This window comes from Lepeophtheirus salmonis, chromosome 7 (genome assembly GCF_016086655.4).
Source record: "Lepeophtheirus salmonis chromosome 7, UVic_Lsal_1.4, whole genome shotgun sequence".
In the NCBI taxonomy this organism is placed as follows: Eukaryota; Metazoa; Arthropoda; class Copepoda; order Siphonostomatoida; family Caligidae; genus Lepeophtheirus; species Lepeophtheirus salmonis.
Window position 1 is genome coordinate 7,801,033 of NC_052137.2, and position 11,689 is coordinate 7,812,721.

The window sequence follows — 11,689 nt, forward strand, 5'->3', positions numbered from 1 at the left end:
AAAACAGCGATTGAATAAAGCAAAAAGAGGACGATGAGAAAGAAATTAATTCAATTTTAAAGGAAATTTATAACAATAATTTCATCTCAATCATTAATCTCTGTGCCAAAATAAGGTATATATTATGAGAGGAAATAGATCAGCTACACTCACTCCTACAATACAAAGTAAATTCAAGAATCTATGGGTTTTAGTGTAAATTAGGTATTGAAGTAATTCTAAGTATACAAGTCAGTATGTAATATATATATTCGAAGGAATGGATGGGATCCAGGTTGCTTGAGATATTCATTGATTTTATTACTACTGCCGAAAAACGTGATTCTTTTTATACAACTTGAAAAAGGAAGTATCCCCGGGGAAAAAAAAGATGTTGGAAATTTGTCGATTTACTTTGATTTAATCATATTTTCCTAAAATTGATTCAAACGAAAAGAAAAGTTGTTAAAAAGTGATGATAAACGACTAAACAAATTCAAAATGAACGATTTAGTGAGCTAAATTAATTCGAAAAAATGAAGGATTAATGTGAACTAAACGATTGAAAATGTGATTGATAACAAGTCTACTTCTAGGAGGACTAAATCATTAAAAGGATCCATGAATCCCTTTAGTCCATTCAGGTTAAAGTCATCATAATTATGGATTAATATTAATCAAAGAGTACCTGAAGTTCCGTCCCTTAGTCTTGACCTAATCTAATCAATTTGAAATGTTAAGGACTAATTATTTTCAATTCAAAATCGAAATTTTATCTTTCTGAGTTCTCTAATCTTAGACGAAGCTCACCTTATTTAATAATATTTTATATAACCTACTTTTCCATGTTAAGACGAGATATCGCGTCTGCGGCATAAAAAATAAGTTAACATTGAAAACAAGATATATTGGTTAAAATAAGTTAAAGGGTTAATCTGTTGAATGATTAAATTTCAGTGTAAAATGCTTCTTATTATTGGTTGAAAATTTTACTTTCAAGGCCTTCTTTGGGTATTTTCTCTGGATGACAAACATACTTGCTATTAAGCGTCAATATCAAAACTAAATATAGGTATAAGAATAAGCCATACTAGGAAAAATATTGCATTTGTTACTGAGCGTTACAACAATTCTAATTATACCTCAATGAGTGAGTATTAAACATTAATAAAAGTATATCAATTAACAACCACGATAATAAATCATTCAAATCATATCAGTGAAGGAAAAAACTGCATTTTCTGAAAATATGGCTACACATAAAATCTACTTTAACACCCTTAAAATCAGTGCTTAGGCAACAACTCAAAAACAGTTGAGAAAAAATATTATTTTTGGCATAACAACCTACAATATAATATACAACTGTTCAGTGTCAACATAAAAGTAAGTCAAGAAAAGAAAAAAATCCAAATATTATTCTACTCTGATCAAAAATAAACTATTATTTTATTACTTTGAAGTCTATTCTTACCCGATTCACAAATTAATTTTTTTATTTCGTTGGTACATATGTCCACAACGTATGTTAACAATATCATATATTTTGCATGAATAGTTTGTTTTGAACAAATAAAAAGGTTAGACTTCCTTTGGTTTGCTCCATGATTTTCTACTGTTTAAACAAATAGAGAGAAAAAAAAAATCATTTAGAGGCAAATTTATAAAAAAACGTTTGAATTTTTTTTTTTTTCTAAAAATATTATTTTTTATAAAATACGATATTTTGAAGAACAAACATTGTTTCTTAAGTTTCTAAAGAATAAATAGATTTGTTCCCTTTTTTTAATAATACAAATTCCAGAGCACTCCAAAGGACGCCTAACCTTTTTGTCTGTCAAAAAAAGAACCATACAAACGTTGTGAACATATTTACCAGGATAATAAAAATAAATAATTGAGAATTGAATTTGTGATTAGAAAAAAAAGCGGGTTCTTTCTGCTCAAACCTCGTACATGTAAATACATCCAAATTTCATGGACAATTTTGACTTAATTATAGGGTTTTATTCCAATTTTGGAGATGAATTAAGATTTAAAAAGAATTGAAGCTATATTTTAGAACAAGGACGTTCAATCTTTTAATATAATGGGTCTCCATTGTCACTTAAATATTTTAATGGGCCTCATCACCAATTAAATTAAATACCATAAAAAATGGCTTCATAAAACAAAACTATTAAAAAAAATATATTTATTTCAAATGTATACGAAATATAAAAATTGGCCAATATAAGAACCCTTTGCAGGGGCGTCCCCAGCATTATATATATATATATATGTGGCGATAACATAAAAACAGGCTGATATTTTTTTGATAAAGCAGAGAAAAACGTATTAAAAGTTTTTTACTTTAATGAAAAACTGAAGGGGATTTTTTAAAGAGTCAAATATAATATTTAACCCCTGAAAAACTGTTCAATAAGTTATTAATATTATAGCTTTTTTGTTTCAATTTTTACATGAACATATTAGAACTAAGTTCCGTTAATTTGATTGTTCTGTATTTGAAATTGATGATATCAAATTTTGATATCATCAATTTCAGTAGGTGAGGCTTGGTCTTAACCAACAAATCCCTTTCCTCTTCTTCTTTTTCTCGCAACTTGAATACCTATATACTCTTCTTTAGAAATAATTTTCATGACATGACGTCTTAGTATCTTTTATGATCCATGTTGCCAAATAAGCGATTTTATCAGGTTCTGTTACCCATCAAAACCGCAGCTACTAAGGAGTTGATCACTTTTTTGAATGTATATAAATTATAGTACTTAATGTAACAGATACGTGTATCATACTTTTGTAATAATGAGAAAAATGATCCCAGCTTGCTTTTATATTATCGCCATACGTATTTTTTTTGTCGGGGGAGGGGGGCGGCTTTGTTTTTCGTTAAAATGAAAATGCTGCATAATTTGATCGAATGACTCATTTTTTGAGGAAAAAAATGATCAATTTATATTTTCTCCTGGATCAATCATTTTTTTTTTCTTCACAAAATCCTTTATTCCTCCACGTTTTGATGATACTGTGATAATTTGGCTAAAAATAGTACTTAAAGTGAGAGTGATTAGTGGGCAATACTAAAACATTAAGTTGGCCACGGGTTGGACACCCCGGTTTGTTTAATATGAAAGACTTATATTGCCCCGTATATGCCCTCTTTTAAATCAGTTTCTCATTCTAGTATTATGATTATTAGCTTTGGTTTCTTAATGAATGTAATTTGCATCACACCAAATGGATTAATAAATATAATTTGTTCATAGAAATTGACGATCCTTCGTTTAAAAATAAAAATGTAACCCACTCTCAATTTTAAGCATGTTTCTGTGCTGACGGGCTGCAATTGCAATGTTGGATTCTTATAAGTTGTGGAAAGAAATGATCGATAACTTGTTAAAAGCAGTGGTCAGGAACATGGGTAAATTACCTCATTTGGGTGTAATTTAGGAAATAAAAAAAATAATGTGAATAAAACCTTCCAAGTGTTGAATGAAATAAAGAATATGCCATTACAGGGGCGTCACCAGGGGGTCAGCTGGACGGACTGTAGCCCCCTTAACAGAAAAATTAAAAATTGAATTTTTGAAATATTTTTTATTATTTGTAGATTTTTGAAATTTGTAAGAAAAAAAATTCATATTTCAAATTTTTTCCAAAAACAATATTTTTCAAAAAATTTAATCGTCAATTTTTTATTTCAAAAATATTAATATTCTGTCAAAAACTAAAGTTTTTTAAAATGTTTTTTATTATTTGTAGATTTTTTAAATTTTTAGGAAAAAAAAATAATATTTCAAATTTTTTCTAAAAATTATATTTCTCAAAAAATTTAATTTTCAATTTTTTTTTCAAAAAATTTATATTATCTAAAAAGCTATAGTTTTTGAAATGGTTTTTATTATGTGTAGATTTTTGAAATTTCTAGAAAAAAAATTCATATTTCAAATTTTTCCAAAAAATTTAATTTTCAATTTTTTATTTCAAAAAAACTAATATTCTGTAAAAAGCTAAAGAGTTTTGAAATGTTTTTCCAAAAAATTGCATTTTTGAAATCTTTTCAAACTATTTTTATTATAAGATTTCTTTCAAACTTTTTTTATTTTAAGATTTTTTCTGACTTTTTTTATTTTAAGATTGTTTAAGAAAAAAAAAAAACCATAAACCAAGCCCCCCTCAAAAAATAAAAATAAATATATACATAGAATAATCCTGTGGACGTCCCTGTACGAGTTTGGTAAATTAGTTTTCCTACAAGTTATTTTGAGGTAACGCTATTGAATGTTACCCGACCTCTGTGCTAAAGAATACAAATATAATCCATACTCAATTTTGAGCATGTTTTTGTGTTGAAGGCCCACAAATGGCATTTACCAAAGACTAGTAATGTAAGCCTTTTTCAACTTTTAGAAAAATAAGTTTAGCTTCTCTTTGTGATGAGGGGCCCTAGTCAACAATTATAATGTAAATTATGTTATTGTATCTTATTTGATGTTGAATAAAAGGGGAAATTTTACTCTTCTCTTCCCCCCCAAAGTAACAAAATATAAAAAATAATTGGAAGACAACAATTTTTTTTATTTCATCATAAGCATTCAAACATAATTTGGTCACTATTTATTATTAAGTATAATTACATTTTATATCTAAATATTACCCAACGTTTAGTATGATGTTTTTTTGTTGGTTGTAACTTAGAAGATAAAGTCGATAAAGTTTATCAATGTATATTATTAACTATGAATTGCTTATTTTGATCCTAATGCAATGTATGCAAAAAAAATAAAAAATAAACATTCCATGATTAATAAATTTTAATTAACAAATTAAGGTAGGGTTTAACATTAATGAGTTCATGGATGATGGTGATTACGAGAATGTTGATGAGCTACGGTTTAATTTGCCTTGTTTTGCACGTACACGTTTGGCTTTTGACGAAATCATATAGTTTCTCTCCCTTTCCACTTGGGTAAGTAACGAAGTGCACTTATCAAAATATCTAAAAAATTAAGGAGTACAGCCCGTAGAAATATTTATTTCCTTTGCGGCTAATTATATATACAGGGTGAACAAGCTATCTCTGCCATCACTTTAGTGTGGTCTTTCAGGTAAAACCAGGCACTTAAGCAACTGATTTTTTTGTTTTGTAAGATCGTCCTTAGAAACTCTACCAGGAGTGACAAAATATAAATATTCTTCGAACTCTGAGACTCAGTGAGACGTTCCTTCACCAATTTAGAAGGGAATTTGTGGCTTTTTAAGGGAAATTTGAGGCAATAGCAAATCAGGCTTAGGTCATGTCCCCTAATGTGTTCTCCCAAGGCCTCTGGGTCAACATTGATGCCTACCTAGCCATGTTAGAGACCAAGGCAGACCCCTGGATTGACATGGTTACCAATGTGAGGCCATATTCGGCTCCCTACCACACCTCGAAAAAAAGTTTAAAATGTCTCCAAGACAATTTTGACTGAATCAAAGGGATTTTTCTTTCGTGTGTGGGGCGGAGGCGAACGAAAAACCAAACGAAACCCGCTGCAACAGCAAAGAAGAACGTATCAAGAAGGAATTTCAGGATTTGCCAAGGGATCAAGTGGCGAAGGCTTGCTCGCACATTTGGCCTCTTATAGTTTATAATTGAGGCTGGAGGTGATTTTATTGAATAAAGTTAATCAGAATCCATCAAATTTTCCGAATCTGGTTATATTTTTTTAATTTGATTTAATTTCTGGAGAGAAAATTGCGTTTGAAATCAAATCATTTTCGCGGCACAGATAGTTTGTACACAAGGCTGGGCCTGTTTTGAGGGGGTAAACCCACTTTTTGGAAATTGATAAATTGCTCGTGATATAAAGTTGATAAATACTGCTAAAAAAACAGTATGCAAAATTTCAGGTCTGAAAAATAATTTATGTAGCTGCCAAAACTCGATTTAAATTTCCTATGTTTTAATTTTCCTAAAATGCTGACTTTTATTTTATCAAGAAATATTTAATACAAAAAGATTATTAATATTGTTTTTGTTATTGCTAATTATACTCCTATGAAATAACATTTATTTGTGTAACAAATAGAATCGATAACAATAAAATTGATCAAAAAATAAAATAATAATTTTTTCAGACTTTATTTAGTAATAGCCGTATCTATGTTTGGACGAGCAGCATATTAGTGTTTTTATAACAACAATTATTAAAGCAAGTGCTTTTTTATATGGATTACTTAACCTACGCCTCCCGCTTTTACGTAAAATATTGGAGCTAGCATTTTATCTTTATTTAAGGTCCCACTCAATGTAAAAACAGCCCTGTTGACAGCCACATTCACACCGATTTATCTAATAATTTGTACCTTTTTGCAAATATGAAGAAAACAATAGCTGATTAGAGTTAAAATTACTAGCTTAAAAAGCTATTAATTCCATCACACAAGCATTGAGCCTTTCTAGTATTAAGGGTAAAATGTCCTAAATACAGTGTGCGTGGACAAAATCTGCCGCTTCAAAAAACCAACAACTACAAGCTTATTTTATAATATTTATTGATAAAATAAAAACAAATATCTTTATTAATATTAAGAGCAGCTATCAATTCAATGTAGCCGCCGTCTGTGGCCAAAACTCGTCTCAATGCGGCTACGAAACCAACAGGCATTTTGGATGTGCACTGCTTTATCTCACTAAATTTCTCCTTTATACAGGTGATGAGAGACTGCTTGATGTTATGGGAAGAGCGGTTAGTCATTTTCTCCACGTAGGACCAGACAAAGTAGTCCAACGGGTTCAAATCCGGTGATGAGGGAGGCCAAGAGGAGACGGGTACGAACGCAAAAGCATTTCTTTTCAGCCATTTTTGCGTCCACTTACCTTTGTGGACCGCCGTCGAGTCCTGCTGCCACATCCAAGGCCTGTCGCTGACAACAGACTTGATCCATGGCCACAAAACGTCCTCCAGGACCTGCAGATAGATGCCCGTGTTCAACCTGAGGCCTGTCTCGAAGATATGGGGCGGCATGCCATGCCCCTCACTTGACACGACCCCAAAGACCAAGACAGTGGCCGGAAACTTGGTATTCATGACCCTGGGGACGTCTCTGTTGTTCACGGCAATCCAGCGATGGATTTGGGAGTTTTGGATTTGATCCTGAACAAAATTATTCTCATCAGAGAAGAACCAGAGCATGTTCGACGACTTTGGGTTCTTCAAGATGTTCAGCAGCCTGAAGATTTTGAGCTGCCGCAACCATAACATTTTTTGCTTAAGATTTATTGGTAGGTCAAATGTTATCGTATAGGAACGTAGATAGTAATGCAACCCTTCTATTTGATATACCTACACAGCCACATGCTTCTGCAAAAGCTCCTTTGCGAAGTCCTTTGTCTCAATAGAAAAGGAATTTGATGTCAGTGACAAGACAGTTCTGACAAGATAAAAACAGGTCATATCTTCACCTTCCAGTGGCCCCAATCTTAATCTGATTGATTTTGTTGCCTGGGTTTATTTTGAAGCAGACAATAATAAACGCCCTCACATAACTATGGCAATTCTGGAGGCCAACATCAAGGAGTCCTTAGTATCCATGGGCAGGGACCTCGTCATCAGGACCTGTTCCTGCTTCAATTTTTTTTTATGTTGCTTTTTTGTAAATAAGAGAGAGGGCTCGGATTTCATATTCGAGTCATTTATAAATGTTGTAGTGAATTTAAGGGACATTTGTAGTTTTTTAATAAATTTTGTTGCAGTTACAACGTTAGTTGGCATGCTTATTTTATTGTGACATCAAACTATTATGGAAATTATTCAGACTCAAACAGGCGGAAAAATACTTTTAAATCTACTTGAGCAAAAAAATTACAATTCCATCTTTTGAAAATGCATTAAAAGAGTAGTGTATAGGGGCAGAGCCCTTACAAACAAGAATTCAATCAGCATTACCAAAAGTCAAGCATATAGTTAAGCAAATAATATATTCATAAAATTTGATTGCAATTTCATACTTCCCTCTGATCTCTTTGTTCCATTTCCTTCCCGCAAAATAAAGGAAATCCCTGTTGGTGACCAAGGACCACAGGGAATGTATCACAAATAAAAGAGAGGGTTCAAGTACATTTTGTTTCCTAACTCCCCCGACCTCCATCTAATAGATTATTTTGTCTAGAACTAGATTGAGTTTAAGGTCAACAGAGTTCATTTCATAATCAAAAAGTCCCCGATCGACTACATTGTCCTAAAATGCAGTAATTTAGATCGGTCTCTAGTCTCCAGGGCCTGCACGTAGTTCAAGGCCCAAATTGAGGAAGCTATTGTGGCCAACAGAGGCTCAATGATTGTATCTATAGTTCAAGGTTTCTTGGTTACTTTAAAAAGTCAATGAATAGAATTTTATTCTCTCACGCACCCTTTCAATCGATTCTATTAGCCAAGAAGTGGACGCCCTTGGCTGTTAAACTTAAACTTAAAAAAAAAACTTTTGAAAAGACTAAAATTGTAATAGGCATGTGCTTATATTATATAAATCTAAACACAAATGCAACGCAGAATATTTGTAAATTTCAATACTACAGATAAGTATCTTCATAGAAATTGTCTTCCACTTGACCTTTCGTCATTCTACGTTTTGTCTTTCGACATTTTGTCCTGGTACTGTACAGAGTTTATTTCATCTTCTAATTCACATTACATTATTTTCACTTTTTCAATAATGAAATTTAAATAAAAGGTTTTGTAAAACATTAATTTAACAATATTACTCGGCACAACTTGTATAAAATATTTAAGTCCCTAGATATATTAATTGCCTCATTCAGAGGCCTAAATCCCTTTTAGGCTGATTATGTAGTAAGACTGGAGATTAGTCAACTCCTTCTTAATGGAAGTCTCTAGAGACTAGACACTTCTGTGATGAGTAGCACACACCCTTTCCTCCAAACATGCCTACATAGAGGGGTCCAAGGAGTATATGCCTGGAGGGGAGAGCACCCAAATGTTGAAGTCCCAATAGTCCGGAAAGTTATCTCTCATGTAGGCCTGGATCTTAGCAGATGATGAACCATAGCTCCGTCATGAGTGAAAACAACTTTGTTGTTCTATTTTACTTGTCCTCGTGTGTTTTGTTTGAATTGAGTCTAAACATAACATAAAGAATCTTGAGTCACAAAAACTATTTTTCCCTGAGTTACAAGACAATCCACCTACAAAAAAACAATTAATGGACCACACTAATATATATTTCAATACGTAGATTAGGTGTTTAATGCAATAAAAAGTTGGTACAACCATATATGATAAGGACTTGATTGATTAATCTCGCGATATGGTAGGAGTATTGCACAGGGCCCCCTCCCCCAAAAACATTAATTACATACAACTGGAAACTGAAATACAAACAATAAAAAAAAAAGTCATTGCGTCCCATAGCATGTCGATTGTAGAAGTATAGAATAAATGAATGGGAGGAAATATTCATATTTTATGAGACCCTTAGATTTTATGGGACTCTAACTCGTAAATTAAGGCCCTTTCCCACTAATGTATGCACTAATAAACCCACATCAAACTACATTAATATATTCATACATAGTCAACAACAAAATTAAATAAATAAATTGTTTTTATGTTAAAGTACATCTGTACTTCAGTTTGCAAATTCTTATTTGAACGGATATTTCCATCCTTCAGCGATTAATATTTTGAGTGATTGATTGTCAGTTTATTTACCTTCAATCACTTCAAAAATACATACCAATAGCATCTAATATACTATTGTTGTGTCAGTTTCAACTTCTTAGTCATATGATCGATCGTTTTGGTCCTCAGGACTGTCGGTCCTGGGCACCAACACCAGAAAAATATTAACAACCAAGGGCAACATTATCTAATGTTGACGTCATCAGGGGCATCTGCTGTATATTTGGAGGGGGGAGGTTGGTTTTTTGTCACGATTGACATAATGTTTTTCGTTTATCGGGTGGTACATTAAAATCTGAACGTCTAATAGTTCAATAATTAATTACGCTTGAGCGATTAAAATTAATTCAAATTTCGAAATATTAAAGCATAGAGAATTAGTTACAAAACAAAGCAAATCTGAACTCTCTAGCTTACGTACAAGTCCAGAAAGTGTCACTGGAACGTTATCGACTAATTTCTATTCTCGCTTTCCAAGTAGTTGGGCGTCTCCAGTAACACTATCTACGCCGTCAGCATGTCCAAAACGTTGGAGAGGAGGAAGGGCTCTATCAAGAAGGCCAAACTTCATCCGGAGGAGTTTAAAAAACAACAAAAACAGCCCAGGCAAATCCCCTCAAGTCCATGTGGATCGATGCAAGAGATCTTGGCTTTTCACAGCAGACTCTCCAGTTCTTTTGGACTCTAATTGACAACTTAGGCTCATTGGCTCCGATAGTTCCGGCACAACTTACCCTCACCATCAGTCCTTAAAGCTATCATGTATTAATTGATTCCTAAAAATGTCGATTGATGAAGCGTAATAAGCCATATAAAAGATTTTAAATATATACACACGATATAAAAAGGCACAAGAACGTCAAATAAAGTTAAGGCGGAACCGAAAAATAAAAGATCGGTCTTGGACCGAGTCTCAACACTAATGCATACGTATAAATTTAGCCCTATTTTTTGATATAATTTCTATTTGATATTCATCAATTAGATATCTGGGCGTGGTGTGTTAGTTTTAGGTACTTCCTTATCGGTGCATAACTCCCTTTTTAAATCTATGAAGTTGCCCAAAAGTTTTTAATACTTAAATAAAAAATATATGTTGGTTGTTTGTTGGCGCTGTTAATCATGATATTCGGAGATAAAACCACATACTTACTTAATTCATATCTGGGAATTATAATGTTACATTGATTGGGTGTGGCTTAATTAATGGTTGGCTTTTAGAGTGACTCTGATCATATACATTGTGTATATATGTTATTTTATAAACTTTTTATTGGTTACTGTTCTGTCCTTATAATTTCATTCGTGACCGGTAAATACAATCCCTATCATTTCCTTCCTGGACTTTTCATTTCATCATTGTAGAGGGATATATACTCCGTCAGCATGTCTAAAACGTTAGAAAGGAAGAAAAGTTATGTCAATAAGGACAAACTAGGCCCGAGGGAGTAAAAAAACCAGGCTAAGGCGAATATCCTCAAGTTCATGAGGGGCCATGCAAAAGATCTCAAGATTTCACACCAAACTGTCCTGAGAGCTATCAAATAAGTTGGTGGAAAGAGCCTTGTGAGGGTGGAGAAACACCTTTTGACACCAGCAATGAAATAAATCAATTTCCTCTATTGCAAAACTCTTTTAAATGAGTCTTTTGAACTACATTCCTGATGACTACAACTTTTGGGTGCATGTTGAGGGGAGGGCCTGTAGTGTCTTTCATCCAAACACCGAGGCCCTCAAAGCCACTGTCAGCCAGCACAAGTATTCAATGACAGAGGACTACATCCGAAGTGGGTGACAGTCCTTCTATCCTTCCATCACCGCCTGGAAGCCTTCAATACCACTAAAGGCGGCTTCATTCATGGTTAAGAGAGCCAAGACAAACATCTATTTTTTGGATTAATTTTGTTGAAATTATATTCTCAATTAATAACTTATATATTGTTGAAGTTTAAAGTTCAAAGTGTTCAGATTTTAATGGAGCATTTGGTTACTTCGGGAAGTGTAGAGTACTATCACTAGTA